Source organism: Balaenoptera borealis (assembly GCF_965194805.1).
Source record: "Balaenoptera borealis genome assembly, chromosome: 9".
In the NCBI taxonomy this organism is placed as follows: Eukaryota; Metazoa; Chordata; class Mammalia; order Artiodactyla; family Balaenopteridae; genus Balaenoptera; species Balaenoptera borealis.
The window spans coordinates 94810568-94828116 of record NC_138873.1 but is presented as its reverse complement, the minus strand read 5'-3'; positions in this window follow the sequence as shown (position 1 = coordinate 94828116).

Below are 17549 nucleotides of genomic sequence, written 5' to 3'. Positions count from 1 at the left end.
ATAGGGGGTGTTGAGTCCAGTTCACTGAGCAAGGAGTAGGTCTTGTCTTTTACATATTGGGTTCATGGAACGGTATCTGAGCTAATTTGAAACCCTTGTTTTATGCATCACCCCACCTCACCTTTCCCGTTAAGCAGCCATAGTCTGTTTTCTAAACATGTGATTCTGTTCTGTTTTGTAATTCAGTTCAAGGGTGGCAGATTTTACATTCCCTCTATAAGTGATATCTCATGATAAGTGTCTTTTTCTGTGTGACTTATTTCACTTAGGATCTTCATACCTAAATCCACTCATCATGCTGCTACTAGCCTTATGACATTGATTTCATGGCTGAGTGATATTTCATTGTATATAAGGACCACATCTTCTTTATCCATTCTTCTCTTTCCTGGGATATTTAAGGTGTAACGAAGTGGAGGTTCTTGTCAACAGAGTAGCCCAAAACTTTGGGGTGCCTGTGTCTTGCTGATTTTTAGTTTTCCCAATTTATACGCCTATGAGTGGAAGTGCCCTATGCTCTCTAAGCTGAGTTTTTTAGATGTTTCAGGACACACCGTACACTTCTCCAGAGTGGCTGTTGGCAATTTACATCCCGCCCATCAGCGTAGCAAGGCTCCCATTTCTCCATGGCCTGTCCTGCATTTCTGGTTTTGACACTTTATTCAGCATGGCCCTTTTGACCGATGGGAAGCGAGACTTCTTTGTAGCGCTGATTTGCCTTTCCAGGTTGCTTGGTTGGCCAAAAAGGGCGTATGCGTTTTTTCCTGCATATATTCAGGAAAAAACGCATACGCCCTTTTTGGCCAAGGGCATCATCGTCGAGGTTTTGCCGCTTTTCCTGTGCTTTAAAGGCGATTCGAATCTACCTCCTGAAATCTGTTTCCTGCAATTCTGCCTTGCTTTCAAATCCTCTTCGTTGCCTTCCCTCAATATATTTGTGGACGAGAGTTATCATTTCTAAGTCTGCAGGTTTGTGAATTGCAGTGCCCCTGAGCTCCATTCTTCAACTCGCTTTCTTGGGAGCTGGCCGCAAAAGCGCAGGATTGCTTCAGGCCGTATTCTGCTTCCTGGCGGCAGGCTGAGCCTGTGGTTAATTCTTCTTCCTGATGGGAAAATAGAGTGACCTGTGCCTGTCCCAACACCTAGAGCTAGTCTCTCATTGGTTCCCCCTCTTCCCGTTCATCCTCAGGACCAATTGCAACCTGTACGGAACAGGAGGTTAAAGGTGCTGATTCTCCAAGGAGGGAGATTGCTAGTAAAGCGGCTGGAATGGCGAAGCGGAGCACAAGGAGATGAGAAATGAGGTGCGTTTTAGAAACCTTTCCCGATCACACGGTGTACCATCTTCGGGGTTTCTCATGCATGTTTTCAAGGTAGGACGATGCCCTTGAACCTGGAGATTTGGGACCCATGGGATGGGTACCACGCCGTATTAATTTAAAGGGTCTGCGTTTGCTCACCCAACCTCACGAAACCTCTCAGCCCCAAGAGTGTCCACCCTTATGTCTCAATCAGCTGTGGGTCTAGATATGGTCAATCCAGGTGGCATCACAGCCCCTGAACGAATTTTGTAAGAATTTCTCTCTCTTTCACTGTCTTTGTTTCACGGGTTTTGAAAAGTAATTGATTTTTATAATGGGGTTTAGCTGCTTTTCACTGCTGTGTTTATGCCGCTTTATACCCACTTGACTCACTTACAGAGAGATATCAATACATAGGTTTTAAGAGTCTTACTAGTCAGATATATTCTGGGGCGGTGAATAGGGGGTGTTGAGTCCAGTTCACTGAGCAAGGAGTAGGTCTTGTCTTTTACATATTGGGTTCATGGAACAGTATCTGAGCTAATTTGAAACCCTTGTTTTATGCATCACCCCACCTCACCTTTCCCGTTAAGCAGCCATAGTCTGTTTTCTAAACATGTGATTCTGTTCTGTTTTGTAATTCAGTTCAAGGGTGGCAGATTTTACATTCCCTCTATAAGTGATATCTCATGATAAGTGTCTTTTTCTGTGTGACTTATTTCACTTAGAATCTTCATACCTAAATCCACTCATCATGCTGCTACTAGCCTTATGACATTGATTTCATGGCTGAGTGATATTTCATTGTATATAAGGACCACATCTTCTTTATCCATTCTTCTCTTTCCTGGGATATTTAAGGTGTAACGAAGTGGAGGTTCTTGTCAACAGAGTAGCCCAAAACTTTGGGGTGCCTGTGTCTTGCTGATTTTTAGTTTTCCCAATTTATACGCCTATGAGTGGAAGTGCCCTATGCTCTCTAAGCTGAGTTTTTTAGATGTTTCAGGACACACCGTACACTTCTCCAGAGTGGCTGTTGGCAATTTACATCCCGCCCATCAGCGTAGCAAGGCTCCCATTTCTCCATGGCCTGTCCTGCATTTCTGGTTTTGACAGTTTATTCAGCATGGCCCTTTTGACCGATGGGAAGCGAGACTTCTTTGTAGCGCTGATTTGCCTTTCCAGGTTGCTTGGTTGGCCAAAAAGGGCGTATGCGTTTTTTCCTGAATATATTCAGGAATAAACGCATACGCCCTTTTTGGCCAAGGGCATCATCGTCGAGGTTTTGCCGCTTTTCCTGTGCTTTAAAGGCGATTCGAATCTACCTCCTGAAATCTGTTTCCTGCAATTCTGCCTTGCTTTCAAATCCTCTTCGTTGCCTTCCCTCAATATATTTGTGGACGAGAGTTATCATTTCTAAGTCTGCAGGTTTGTGAATTGCAGTGCCCCTGAGCTCCATTCTTCAACTCGCTTTCTTGGGAGCTGGCCGCAAAAGCGCAGGATTGCTTCAGGCCGTATTCTGCTTCCTGGCGGCAGGCTGAGCCTGTGGTTAATTCTTCTTCCTGATGGGAAAATAGAGTGACCTGTGCCTGTGCCAACACCTAGAGCTAGTCTCTCATTGGTTCCCCCTCTTCCCATTCATCCTCAGGACCAATTGCAACCTGTACGGAACAGGAGGTTAAAGGTGCTGATTCTCCAAGGAGGGAGATTGCTAGTAAAGCGGCTGGAATGGCGAAGCGGAGCACAAGGAGATGAGAAATGAGGTGCGTTTTAGAAACCTTTCCCGATCACACGGTGTACCATCTTCGGGGTTTCTCATGCATGTTTTCAAGGTAGGACGATGCCCTTGAACCTGGAGATTTGGGACCCATGGGATGGGTACCACGCCGTATTACTTTAAAGGGTCTGCGTTTGCTCACCCAACCTCACCAAACCTCTCAGCCCCAAGAGTGTCCACCCTTATGTCTCAATCAGCTGTGGGTCTAGATATGGTCAATCCAGGTGGCATCACAGCCCCTGAACGAATTTTGTAAGAATTTCTCTCTCTTTCACTGTCTTTGTTTCACGGGTTTTGAAAAGTAATTGATTTTTATAATGGGGTTTAGCTGCTTTTCACTGCTGTGTTTATGCCGCTTTACACCCACTTGACTCACTTACAGAGAGATATCAATACATAGGTTTGAAGAGTCTTACTAGTCAGATATATTCTTGGGTGGTGAATAGGGGGTGTTGAGTCCAGTTCACTGAGCAAGGAGTAGGTCTTGTCTATTACATATTGGGTTCATGGAACGGTATCTGAGCTAATTTGAAACCCTTGTTTTATGCATCACCCCACCTCACCTTTCCCGTTAAGCAGCCATAGTGTGTTTTCTAAACGTGTGACTCTGTTCTGTTTTGTAATTCAGTTCAAGGGTAGCGGTTTTTACATTCCCTCTATAAGTGATATCTCATGATAAGTGTCTTTTTCTGTGTGACTTATTTCACTTAGAATCGTCATACCTAAATCCAATCATCATGCTGCTACTATCCTTATGACATTGATTTCATGGCTGAGTGATATTCCATTGTATATAAGGACCACATCTTCTTTATCCATTCTTCTCTTTCCTGGGATATTTAAGGTGTAACGAAGTGGAGGTTCTTGTCAACAGAGTAGCCCAAAACTTTGGGGTGCCTGTGTTTTGCTGATTTTTAGTTTTCCCAATTTATACGCCCATGAGTGGAAGGGCCCTATGGTCTCTAAGCTGAGTTTTTTAGATGTTTCAGGACACACCGTACACTTCTCCAGAGTGGCTGTTGGCAATGTACATCCCGCCCATCAGCGTAGCAAGGCTCCCATTTCTCCATGGCCTGTCCTGCATTTCTGGTTTTGACACTTTATTCAGCATGGCCCTTTTGACCGATGGGAAGCGAGACTTCTTTGTAGCGCTGATTTGCCTTTCCAGGTTGCTTGGTTGGCCAAAAAGGGCGTATGCGTTTTTTCCTGAATATATTCAGGAATAAACGCATACGCCCTTTTTGGCCAAGGGCATCATCGTCGAGGTTTTGCCGCTTTTCCTGTGCTTTAAAGGCGATTCGAATCTACCTCCTGAAATCTGTTTCCTGCAATTCTGCCTTGCTTTCAAATCCTCTTCGTTGCCTTCCCTCAATATATTTGTGGACGAGAGTTATCATTTCTAAGTCTGCAGGTTTGTGAATTGCAGTGCCCCTGAGCTCCATTCTTCAACTCGCTTTCTTGGGAGCTGGCCGCAAAAGCGCAGGATTGCTTCAGGCCGTATTCTGCTTCCTGGCGGCAGGCTGAGCCTGTGGTTAATTCTTCTTCCTGATGGGAAAATAGAGTGACCTGTGCCTGTCCCAACACCTAGAGCTAGTCTCTCATTGGTTCCCCCTCTTCCCATTCATCCTCAGGACCAAATGCAACCTGTACGGAACAGGAGGTTAAAGGTGCTGATTCTCCAAGGAGGGAGATTGCTAGTAAAGCGGCTGGAATGGCGAACCGGAGCACAAGGAGATGAGAAATGAGGTGCGTTTTAGAAACCTTTCCCGATCACACGGTGTACCATCTTCGGGGTTTCTCATGCATGTTTTCAAGGTAGGACGATGCCCTTGAACCTGGAGATTTGGGACCCATGGGATGGGTACCACGCCGTATTACTTTAAAGGGTCTGCGTTTGCTCACCCAACCTCACCAAACCTCTCAGCCCCAAGAGTGTCCACCCTTATGTCTCAATCAGCTGTGGGTCTAGATATGGTCAATCCAGGTGGCATCACAGCCCCTGAACGAATTTTGTAAGAATTTCTCTCTCTTTCACTGTCTTTGTTTCACGGGTTTTGAAAAGTAATTGATTTTTATAATGGGGTTTAGCTGCTTTTCACTGCTGTGTTTATGCCGCTTTACACCCACTTGACTCACTTACAGAGAGATATCAATACATAGGTTTGAAGAGTCTTACTAGTCAGATATATTCTTGGGTGGTGAATAGGGGGTGTTGAGTCCAGTTCACTGAGCAAGGAGTAGGTCTTGTCTATTACATATTGGGTTCATGGAACGGTATCTGAGCTAATTTGAAACCCTTGTTTTATGCATCACCCCACCTCACCTTTCCCGTTAAGCAGCCATAGTGTGTTTTCTAAACGTGTGACTCTGTTCTGTTTTGTAATTCAGTTCAAGGGTAGCGGTTTTTACATTCCCTCTATAAGTGATATCTCATGATAAGTGTCTTTTTCTGTGTGACTTATTTCACTTAGAATCGTCATACCTAAATCCAATCATCATGCTGCTACTATCCTTATGACATTGATTTCATGGCTGAGTGATATTCCATTGTATATAAGGACCACATCTTCTTTATCCATTCTTCTCTTTCCTGGGATATTTAAGGTGTAACGAAGTGGAGGTTCTTGTCAACAGAGTAGCCCAAAACTTTGGGGTGCCTGTGTTTTGCTGATTTTTAGTTTTCCCAATTTATACGCCCATGAGTGGAAGGGCCCTATGGTCTCTAAGCTGAGTTTTTTAGATGTTTCAGGACACACCGTACACTTCTCCAGAGTGGCTGTTGGCAATGTACATCCCGCCCATCAGCGTAGCAAGGCTCCCATTTCTCCATGGCCTCTCCTGCATTTCTAGTTTTGACACTTTATTCAGCATGGCCCTTTTGACCGATGGGAAGCGAGATTTCTTTGTAGCGCTGATTTGCCTTTCCAGGTTGCTTGGTTGGCCAAAAAGGGCGTATGCGTTTTTTCCTGAATATATTCAGGAAAAAACGCATACGCCCTTTTTGGCCAAGGGCATCATCGTCGAGGTTTTGCCGCTTTTCCTCTGCTTTAAAGGCGATGCGAATCTACCTCCTGAAATCTGTTTCCTGCAATTCTGCCTTGCTTTCAAATCCTCTTCGTTGCCTTCCCTCAATATATTTGTGGACGAGAGTTATCATTTCTAAGTCTGCAGGTTTGTGAATTGCAATTCCCATGAGCTCCATTCTTCAACTCGCTTTCTTGGGAGTTGCCCGCAAAAGCGCAGGATTGCTTCAGGCCGTATTCTGGTTCCTGGCGGCAGCCTGAGCCTGTGGTTAATTCTTCTTCCTGATGGGAAAATAGAGTGACCTGTGCCTGTCCCAACACCTAGAGCTAGTCTCTCATTGGTTCCCCCTCTTCCCGTTCATCCTCAGGACCAATTGCAACCTGTACGGAACAGGAGGTTAAAGGTGCTGATTCTCCAAGGAGGGAGATTGCTAGTAAAGCGGCTGGAATGGCGAAGCGGAGCACAAGGAGATGAGAAATGAGGTGCGTTTTAGAAACCTTTCCCGATCACACGGTGTACCATCTTCGGGGTTTCTCATGCATGTTTTCAACGTAGGACGATGCCCTTGAAGCTGGAGATTTGGGACCCATGGGATGGGTACCACGCCGTATTACTTTAAAGGGTCTGCGTTTGCTCACCCAACCTCACGAAACCTCTCAGCCCCAAGAGTGTCCACCCTTATGTCTCAATCAGCTGTGGGTCTAGATATGGTCAATCCAGGTGGCATCACAGCCCCTGAACGAAGTTTGTAAGAATTTCTCTCTCTTTCACTGTCTTTGTTTCACGGGTTTTGAAAAGTAATTGATTTTTATAATGGGGTTTGGCTGCTTTTCACTGCTGTGTTTATGCCGCTTTATACCCACTTGACTCACTTACAGAGAGATATCAATACATAGGTTTTAAGAGTCTTACTAGTCAGATATATTCTTGGGCGGTGAATAGGGGGTGTTGAGTCCAGTTCACTGAGCAAGGAGTAGGTCTTGTCTATTACATATTGGGTTTCTGGAACGGTATCTGAGCTAATTTGAAACCCTTGTTTTATGCATCACCCCACCTCACCTTTCCCGTTAAGCAGCCATAGTGTGTTTTCTAAACGTGTGACTCTGTTCTGTTTTGTAATTCAGTTCAAGGGTAGCGGTTTTTACATTCCCTCTATAAGTGATATCTTTTGATAAGTGTCTTTTTCTGTGTGACTTATTTCACTTAGAATCGTCATACCTAAATCCACTCATCATGCCGCTACTAGCCTTATGACATTGATTTCATGGCTGAGTGATATTCCATTGTACATAAGGACCGCAACTTCTTTATCCATTCTTCTCTTTCTTGGGATATTTAAGGTGTAACGAAGTGGAGGTTCTTGTCAACAGAGTAGCCCAAAACTTTGGGGTGCCTGTGTCTTGCTGATTTTTAGTTTTCCCAATTTATACGCCCATGAGTGGAAGTGCCCTATGCTCTCTAAGCTGAGTTTTTTAGATGTTTCAGGACATACCGTACACTTCTCCAGATTGGCTGTTGGCAATTTACATCCCGCCCATCAGCGTAGCAAGGCTCCCATTTCTCCATGGCCTGTCCTGCATTTCTGGTTTTGACACTTTATTCAGCATGGCCCTTTTGACCGATGGGAAGCGAGACTTCTTTGTAGCGCTGATTCGCCTTTCCAGGTTGCTTGGTTGGCCAAAAAGGGCGTATGCGTTTTTTCCTGAATATATTCAGGAAAAAACGCATACGCCCTTTTTGGCCAAGGGCATCATCGTCGAGGTTTTGCCGCTTTTCCTGTGCTTTGAAGGCGATTCGAATCTACCTCCTGAAATCTGTTTCCTGCAATTCTGCCTTGCTTTCAAATCCTCTTCGTTGCCTTCCCTCAATATATTTGTGGACGAGAGTTATCATTTCTAAGTCTGCAGGTTTGTGAATTGCAGTGCCCCTGAGCTCCATTCTTCAACTGGCTTTCTTGGGAGCTGGCCGCAAAAGCGCAGGATTGCTTCAGGCCCGTATTCTGGTTCCTGGCGGCAGGCTGAGCCTGTGGTTAATTCTTCTTCCTGATGGGAAAATAGAGTGACTTGTGCCTGTCCCAACACCTAGAGCTAGTCTCTCATTGGTTCCCCCTCTTCCCGTTCATCCTCAGGACAAATTGCAACCTGTACGGAACAGGAGGTTAAAGGTGCTGATTCTCCAAGGAGGGAGATTGCTAGTAAAGCGGCTGGAATGGCGAAGCGGAGCACAAGGAGATGAGAAATGAGCTGCGTTTTAGAAACCTTTCCCGATCACACGGTGTACCATCTTCGGGGTTTCTCATGCATGTTTTCAATGTAGGACGATGCCCTTGAACCTGGAGATTTGGGACCCATGGGATGGGTACCACGCCGTATTACTTTAAAGGGTCTGCGTTTGCTCACCCAACCTCACCAAACCTCTCAGCCCCAAGAGTGTCCACCCTTATGTCTCAATCAGCTGTGGGTCTAGATATGGTCAATCCAGGTGGCATCACAGCCCCTGAACGAAGTTTGTAAGAATTTCTCTCTCTTTCACTGTCTTTGTTTCACGGGTTTTGAAAAGTAATTGATTTTTATAATGGGGTTTAGCTGCTTTTCACTGCTGTGTTTATGCCGCTTTACACCCACTTGACTCACTTACAGAGAGATATCAATACATAGGTTTTAAGAGTCTTACTAGTCAGGTATATTCTTGGGCGGTGAATAGGGGGTGTTGAGTCCAGTTCACTGAGCAAGGAGTAGGTCTTGTCTGTTACATATTGGGTTTCTGGAACGGTATCTGAGCTAATTTGAAACCCTTGTTTTATGCATCACCCCACCTCACCTTTCCCGTTAAGCAGCCATAGTGTGTTTTCTAAACGTGTGACTCTGTTCTGTTTTGTAATTCAGTTCAAGGGTAGCGGTTTTTACATTCCCTCTATAAGTGATATCTTTTGATAAGTGTCTTTTTCTGTGTGACTTATTTCACTTAGAATCGTCATACCTAAATCCACTCATCATGCTGCTACTAGCCTTATGACATTGATTTCATGGCTGAGTGATATTCCATTGTACATAAGGACCGCAACTTCTTTATCCATTCTTCTCTTTCCTGGGATATTTAAGGTGTAACGAAGTGGAGGTTCTTGTCAACAGAGTAGCCCAAAACTTTGGGGTGCCTGTGTCTTGCTGATTTTTAGTTTTCCCAATTTATACGCCCATGAGTGGAAGTGCCCTATGGTCTCTAAGCTGAGTTTTTTAGATGTTTCAGGACACACCGTACACTTCTCCAGAGTGGCTGTTGGCAATGTACATCCCGCCCATCAGCGTAGCAAGGCTCCCATTTCTCCATGGCCTGTCCTGCATTTCTGGTTTTGACACTTTATTCAGCATGGCCCTTTTGACCGATGGGAAGCGAGACTTCTTTGTAGCGCTGATTTGCCTTTCCAGGTTGCTTGGTTGGCCAAAAAGGGCGTATGCGTTTTTTCCTGAATATATTCAGGAATAAACGCATACGCCCTTTTTGGCCAAGGGCATCATCGTCGAGGTTTTGCCGATTTTCCTGTGCTTTAAAGGCGATTCGAATCTACCTCCTGAAATCTGTTTCCTGCAATTCTGCCTTGCTTTCAAATCCTCTTCGTTGCCTTCCCTCAATATATTTGTGGACGAGAGTTATCATTTCTAAGTCTGCAGGTTTGTGAATTGCAGTGCCCCTGAGCTCCATTCTTCAACTCGCTTTCTTGGGAGCTGGCCGCAAAAGCGCAGGATTGCTTCAGGCCGTATTCTGCTTCCTGGCGGCAGGCTGAGCCTGTGGTTAATTCTTCTTCCTGATGGGAAAATAGAGTGACCTGTGCCTGTCCCAACACCTAGAGCTAGTCTCTCATTGGTTCCCCCTCTTCCCGTTCATCCTCAGGACCAATTGCAACCTGTACGGAACAGGAGGTTAAAGGTGCTGATTCTCCAAGGAGGGAGATTGCTAGTAAAGCGGCTGGAATGGCGAAGCGGAGCACAAGGAGATGAGAAATGAGGTGCGTTTTAGAAACCTTTCCCGATCACACGGTGTACCATCTTCGGGGTTTCTCATGCATGTTTTCAGTGTAGGACGATGCCCTTGAACCTGGAGATTTGGGACCCATGGGATGGGTACCACGCCGTATTACTTTAAAGGGTCTGCGTTTGCTCACCCAACCTCACCAAACCTCTCAGCCCCAAGAGTGTCCACCCTTATGTCTCAATCAGCTGTGGGTCTAGATATGGTCAATCCAGGTGGCATCACAGCCCCTGAACGAATTTTGTAAGAATTTCTCTCTCTTTCACTGTCTTTGTTTCACGGGTTTTGAAAAGTAATTGATTTTTATAATGGGGTTGAGCTGCTTTTCACTGCTGTGTTTATGCCGCTTTATACCCACTTGACTCACTTACAGAGAGATATCAATACATAGGTTTTCAGAGTCTTACTAGTCAGATATATTCTTGGGCGGTGAATAGGGGGTGTTGAGTCCAGTTCACTGAGCAAGGAGTAGGTCTTGTCTTTTACATATTGGGTTCATGGAACGGTATCTGAGCTAATTTGAAACCCTTGTTTTATGCATCACCCCACCTCACCTTTCCCGTTAAGCAGCCATAGTCTGTTTTCTAAACATGTGATTCTGTTCTGTTTTGTAATTCAGTTCAAGGGTGGCAGATTTTACATTCCCTCTATAAGTGATATCTCATGATAAGTGTCTTTTTCTGTGTGACTTATTTCACTTAGAATCTTCATACCTAAATCCACTCATCATGCTGCTACTAGCCTTATGACATTGATTTCATGGCTGAGTGATATTTCATTGTATATAAGGACCACATCTTCTTTATCCATTCTTCTCTTTCCTGGGATATTTAAGGTGTAACGAAGTGGAGGTTCTTGTCAACAGAGTAGCCCAAAACTTTGGGGTGCCTGTGTCTTGCTGATTTTTAGTTTTCCCAATTTATACGCCTATGAGTGGAAGTGCCCTATGCCCTCTAAGCTGAGTTTTTTAGATGTTTCAGGACACACCGTACACTTCTCCAGAGTGGCTGTTTGCAATTTACATCCCGCCCATCAGCGTAGCAAGGCTCCCATTTCTCCATGGCCTGTCCTGCATTTCTGGTTTTGACACTTTATTCAGCATGGCCCTTTTGACCGATGGGAAGCGAGACTTCTTTGTAGCGCTGATTTGCCTTTCCAGGTTGCTTGTTGGCCAAAAAGGGCGTATGTGTTTTTTCCTGAATATATTCAGGAAAAAACGCATACGCCCTTTTTGGCCAAGGGCATCATTGTCGAGGTTTTGCCGCTTTTCCTGTGCTTTAAAGGCGATTCGAATTTACCTCCTGAAATCTGTTTCCTGCAATTCTGCCTTGCTTTCAAATCCTCTTCGTTGCTTTCCCTCAATATATTTGTGGACGAGAGTTATCATTTCTAAGTCTGCAGGTTTCTGAATTGCAGTGCCCCTGAGCTCCATTCTTCAACTCGCTTTCTTGGGAGCTGGCCGCAAAAGCGCAGGATTGCTTCAGGCCGTATTCTGGTTCCTGGCGGCAGGCTGAGCCTGTGGTTAATTCTTCTTCCTGATGGGAAAATAGAGTGACCTGTGCCTGTCCCAACACCTAGAGCTAGTCTCTCATTGGTTCCCCCTCTTCCCGTGCATCCTCAGGACAAATTGCAACCTGTACGGAACAGGAGGATAAAGGTGCTGATTCTCCAAGGAGGGAGATTGCTAGTAAAGCGGCTGGAAAGGCGAACCGAAGCACAAGGAGATGAGAAATGAGGTGCGTTTTAGAAACCTTTCCCGATCACACGGTGTACCATCTTCGGGGTTTCTCATGCATGTTTTCAGTGTAGGACGATGCCCTTGAACCTGGAGATTTGGGACCCATGGGATGGGTACCACACCGTATTACTTTAAAGGGTCTGCGTTTGCTCACCCAACCTCACCAAACCTCTCAGCCCCAAGAGTGTCCACCCTTATGTCTCAATCAGCTGTGGGTCTAGATATGGTCAATCCAGGTGGCATCACAGCCCCTGAACGAAGTTTGTAAGAATTTCTCTCTCTTTCACTGTCTTTGTTTCACGGGTTTTGAAAAGTAATTGATTTTTATAATGGGGTTTAGCTGCTTTTCACTGCTGTGTTTATGCCGCTTTACACCCACTTGACTCACTTACAGAGAGATATCAATACATAGGTTTGAAGAGTCTTACTAGTCAGATATATTCTTGGGTGGTGAATAGGGGGTGTTGAGTCCAGTTCACTGAGCAAGGAGTAGGTCTTGTCTATTACATATTGGGTTCATGGAACGGTATCTGAGCTAATTTGAAACCCTTGTTTTATGCATCACCCCACCTCACCTTTCCCGTTAAGCAGCCATAGTGTGTTTTCTAAACGTGTGACTCTGTTCTGTTTTGTAATTCAGTTCAAGGGTAGCGGTTTTTACATTCCCTCTATAAGTGATATCTCATGATAAGTGTCTTTTTCTGTGTGACTTATTTCACTTAGAATCGTCATACCTAAATCCACTCATCATGCTGCTACTATCCTTATGACATTGATTTCATGGCTGAGTGATATTCCATTGTATATAAGGACCACATCTTCTTTATCCATTCTTCTCTTTCCTGGGATATTTAAGGTGTAACGAAGTGGAGGTTCTTGTCAACAGAGTAGCCCAAAACTTTGGGGTGCCTGTGTCTGGCTGATTTTTAGTTTTCCCAATTTATACGCCCATGAGTGGAAGGGCCCTATGGTCTCTAAGCTGAGTTTTTTAGATGTTTCAGGACACACCGTACACTTCTCCAGAGTGGCTGTTGGCAATGTACATCCCGCCTATCAGCGTAGCAAGGCTCCCATTTCTCCATGGCCTCTCCTGCATTTCTAGTTTTGACACTTTATTCAGCATGGCCCTTTTGACCGATGGGAAGCGAGACTTCTTTGTAGCGCTGATTTGCCTTTCCAGGTTGCTTGGTTGGCCAAAAAGGGCGTATGCGTTTTTTCCTGAATATATTCAGGAAAAAACGCATACGCCCTTTTTGGCCAAGGGCATCATCGTCGAGGTTTTGCCGCTTTTCCTGTGCTTTAAAGGCGATTCGAATCTACCTCCTGAAATCTGTTTCCTGCAATTCTGCCTTGCTTTCAAATCCTCTTCGTTGCCTTCCCTCAATATATTTGTGGACGAGAGTTATCATTTCTAAGTCTGCAGGTTTGTGAATTGCAGTGCCCCTGAGCTCCATTCTTCAACTCGCTTTCTTGGGAGCTGGCCGCAAAAGCGCAGGATTGCTTCAGGCCGTATTCTGGTTCCTGGCGGCAGGCTGAGCCTGTGGTTAATTCTTCTTCCTGATGGGAAAATAGAGTGACTTGTGCCTGTCCCAACACCTAGAGCTAGTCTCTCATTGGTTCCCCCTCTTCCCGTTCATCCTCAGGACCAATTGCAACCTGTACGGAACAGGAGGTTAAAGGTGCTGATTCTCCAAGGAGGGAGATTGCTAGTAAAGCGGCTGGAATGGCGAACCGGAGCACAAGGAGATGAGAAATGAGGTGCGTTTTAGAAACCTTTCCCGATCACACGGTGTACCATCTTCGGGGTTTCTCATGCATGTTTTCAATGTAGGACGATGCCCTTGAACCTGGAGATTTGGGACCCATGGGATGGGTACCACGCCGTATTACTTTAAAGGGTCTGCATTTGCTCACCCAACCTCACCAAACCTCTCAGCCCCAAGAGTGTCCACCCTTATGTCTCAATCAGCTGTGGGTCTAGATATGGTCAATCCAGGTGGCATCACAGCCCCTGAACGAAGTTTGTAAGAATTTCTCTCTCTTTCACTGTCTTTGTTTCACGGGTTTTGAAAAGTAATTGATTTTTATAATGGGGTTTAGCTGCTTTTCACTGCTGTGTTTATGCCGCTTTATACCCACTTGACTCACTTACAGAGAGATATCAATACATAGGTTTTAAGAGTCTTACTAGTCAGATATATTCTGGGGCGGTGAATAGGGGGTGTTGAGTCCAGTTCACTGAGCAAGGAGTAGGTCTTGTCTTTTACATATTGGGTTCATGGAACGGTATCTGAGCTAATTTGAAACCCTTGTTTTATGCATCACCCCACCTCACCTTTCCCGTTAAGCAGCCATAGTCTGTTTTCTAAACATGTGATTCTGTTCTGTTTTGTAATTCAGTTCAAGGGTGGCAGATTTTACATTCCCTCTATAAGTGATATCTCATGATAAGTGTCTTTTTCTGTGTGACTTATTTCACTTAGAATCTTCATACCTAAATCCACTCATCATGCTGCTACTAGCCTTATGACATTGATTTCATGGCTGAGTGATATTTCATTGTATATAAGGACCACATCTTCTTTATCCATTCTTCTCTTTCCTGGGATATTTAAGGTGTAACGAAGTGGAGGTTCTTGTCAACAGAGTAGCCCAAAACTTTGGGGTGCCTGTGTCTTGCTGATTTTTAGTTTTCCCAATTTATACGCCTATGAGTGGAAGTGCCCTATGCTCTCTAAGCTGAGTTTTTTAGATGTTTCAGGACACACCGTACACTTCTCCAGAGTGGCTGTTGGCAATTTACATCCCGCCCATCAGCGTAGCAAGGCTCCCATTTCTCCATGGCCTGTCCTGCATTTCTGGTTTTGACACTTTATTCAGCATGGCCCTTTTGACCGATGGGAAGCGAGACTTCTTTGTAGCGCTGATTTGCCTTTCCAGGTTGCTTGGTTGGCCAAAAAGGGCGTATGCGTTTTTTCCTGAATATATTCAGGAATAAACGCATACGCCCTTTTTGGCCAAGGGCATCATCGTCGAGGTTTTGCCGCTTTTCCTGTGCTTTAAAGGCGATTCGAATCTACCTCCTGAAATCTGTTTCCTGCAATTCTGCCTTGCTTTCAAATCCTCTTCGTTGCCTTCCCTCAATATATTTGTGGACGAGAGTTATCATTTCTAAGTCTGCAGGTTTGTGAATTGCAGTGCCCCTGAGCTCCATTCTTCAACTCGCTTTCTTGGGAGCTGGCCGCAAAAGCGCAGGATTGCTTCAGGCCGTATTCTGGTTCCTGGCGGCAGGCTGAGCCTGTGGTTAATTCTTCTTCCTGATGGGAAAATAGAGTGACCTGTGCCTGTCCCAACACCTAGAGCTAGTCTCTCATTGGTTCCCCCTCTTCCCGTTCATCCTCAGGACCAATTGCAACCTGTACGGAACAGGAGGTTAAAGGTGCTGATTCTCCAAGGAGGGAGATTGCTAGTAAAGCGGCTGGAATGGCGAAGCGGAGCACAAGGAGATGAGAAATGAGGTGCGTTTTAGAAACCTTTCCCGATCACACGGTGTACCATCTTCGGGGTTTCTCATGCATGTTTTCAAGGTAGGACGATGCCCTTGAACCTGGAGATTTGGGACCCATGGGATGGGTACCACGCCGTATTACTTTAAAGGGTCTGCGTTTGCTCACCCAACCTCACCAAACCTCTCAGCCCCAAGAGTGTCCACCCTTATGTCTCAATCAGCTGTGGGTTTAGATATGGTCAATCCAGGTGGCATCACAGCCCCTGAACGAATTTTGTAAGAATTTCTCTCTCTTTCACTGTCTTTGTTTCACGGGTTTTGAAAAGTAATTGATTTTTATAAAGGGGTTTAGCTGCTTTTCACTGCTGTGTTTATGCCGCTTTATACCCACTTGACTCACTTACAGAGAGATATCAATACATAGGTTTTAAGAGTCTTACTAGTCAGATATATTCTTGGGCGGTGAATAGGGGGTGTTGAGTCCAGTTCACTGAGCAAGGAGTAGGTCTTGTCTCTTACATATTGGGTTTATGGAACGGTATCTGAGCTAATTTGAAACCCTTGTTTTATGCATCACCCCACCTCACCTTTCCCGTTAAGCAGCCATAGTGTGTTTTCTAAACGTGTGACTCTGTTCTGTTTTGTAATTCAGTTCAAGGGTAGCGGTTTTTACATTCCCTCTATAAGTGATATCTTATGATAAGTGTCTTTTTCTGTGTGACTTATTTCACTTAGAATCGTCATACCTAAATCCACTCATCATGCCGCTACTAGCCTTATGACATTGATTTCATGGCTGAGTGATATTCCATTGTATATAAGGACCACATCTTCTTTATCCATTCTTCTCTTTCCTGGGATATTTAAGGTGTAACGAAGTGGAGGTTCTTGTCAACAGAGTAGCCCAAAACTTTGGGGTGCCTGTGTTTTGCTGATTTTTAGTTTTCCCAATTTATACGCCCATGAGTGGAAGTGCCCTATGCTCTCTAAGCTGAGTTTTTTAGATGTTTCAGGACACACCGTACACTTCTCCAGAGTGGCTGTTGGCAATTTACATCCCGCCCATCAGCGTAGCAAGGCTCCCATTTCTCCATGGCCTGTCCTGCATTTCTGGTTTTGACACTTTATTCAGCATGGCCCTTTTGACCGATGGGAAGCGAGACTTCTTTGTAGCGCTGATTCGCCTTTCCAGGTTGCTTGGTTGGCCAAAAAGGGCGTATGCGTTTTTTCCTGAATATATTCAGGAAAAAACGCATACGTCCTTTTTGGCCAAGGGCATCATCGTCGAGGTTTTGCCGCTTTTCCTGTGCTTTGAAGGCGATTCGAATCTACCTCCTGAAATCTGTTTCCTGCAATTCTGCCTTGCTTTCAAATCCTCTTCGTTGCCTTCCCTCAATATATTTGTGGACGAGAGTTATCATTTCTAAGTCTGCAGGTTTGTGAATTGCAGTGCCCCTGAGCTCCATTCTTCAACTCGCTTTCTTGGGAGCTGGCCGCAAAAGCGCAGGATTGCTTCAGGCCCGTATTCTGGTTCCTGGCGGCAGGCTGAGCCTGTGGTTAATTCTTCTTCCTGATGGGAAAATAGAGTGACTTGTGCCTGTCCCAACACCTAGAGCTAGTCTCTCATTGGTTCCCCCTCTTCCCGTTCATCCTCAGGACCAATTGCAACCTGTACGGAACAGGAGGTTAAAGGTGCTGATTCTCCAAGGAGGGAGATTGCTAGTAAAGCGGCTGGAATGGCGAACCGGAGCACAAGGAGATGAGAAATGAGGTGCGTTTTAGAAACCTTTCCCGATCACACGGTGTACCATCTTCGGGGTTTCTCATGCATGTTTTCAATGTAGGACGATGCCCTTGAACCTGGAGATTTGGGACCCATGGGATGGGTACCACGCCGTATTACTTTAAAGGGTCTGCATTTGCTCACCCAACCTCACCAAACCTCTCAGCCCCAAGAGTGTCCACCCTTATGTCTCAATCAGCTGTGGGTCTAGATATGGTCAATCCAGGTGGCATCACAGCCCCTGAACGAAGTTTGTAAGAATTTCTCTCTCTTTCACTGTCTTTGTTTCACGGGTTTTGAAAAGTAATTGATTTTTATAATGGGGTTTAGCTGCTTTTCACTGCTGTGTTTATGCCGCTTTATACCCACTTGACTCACTTACAGAGAGATAT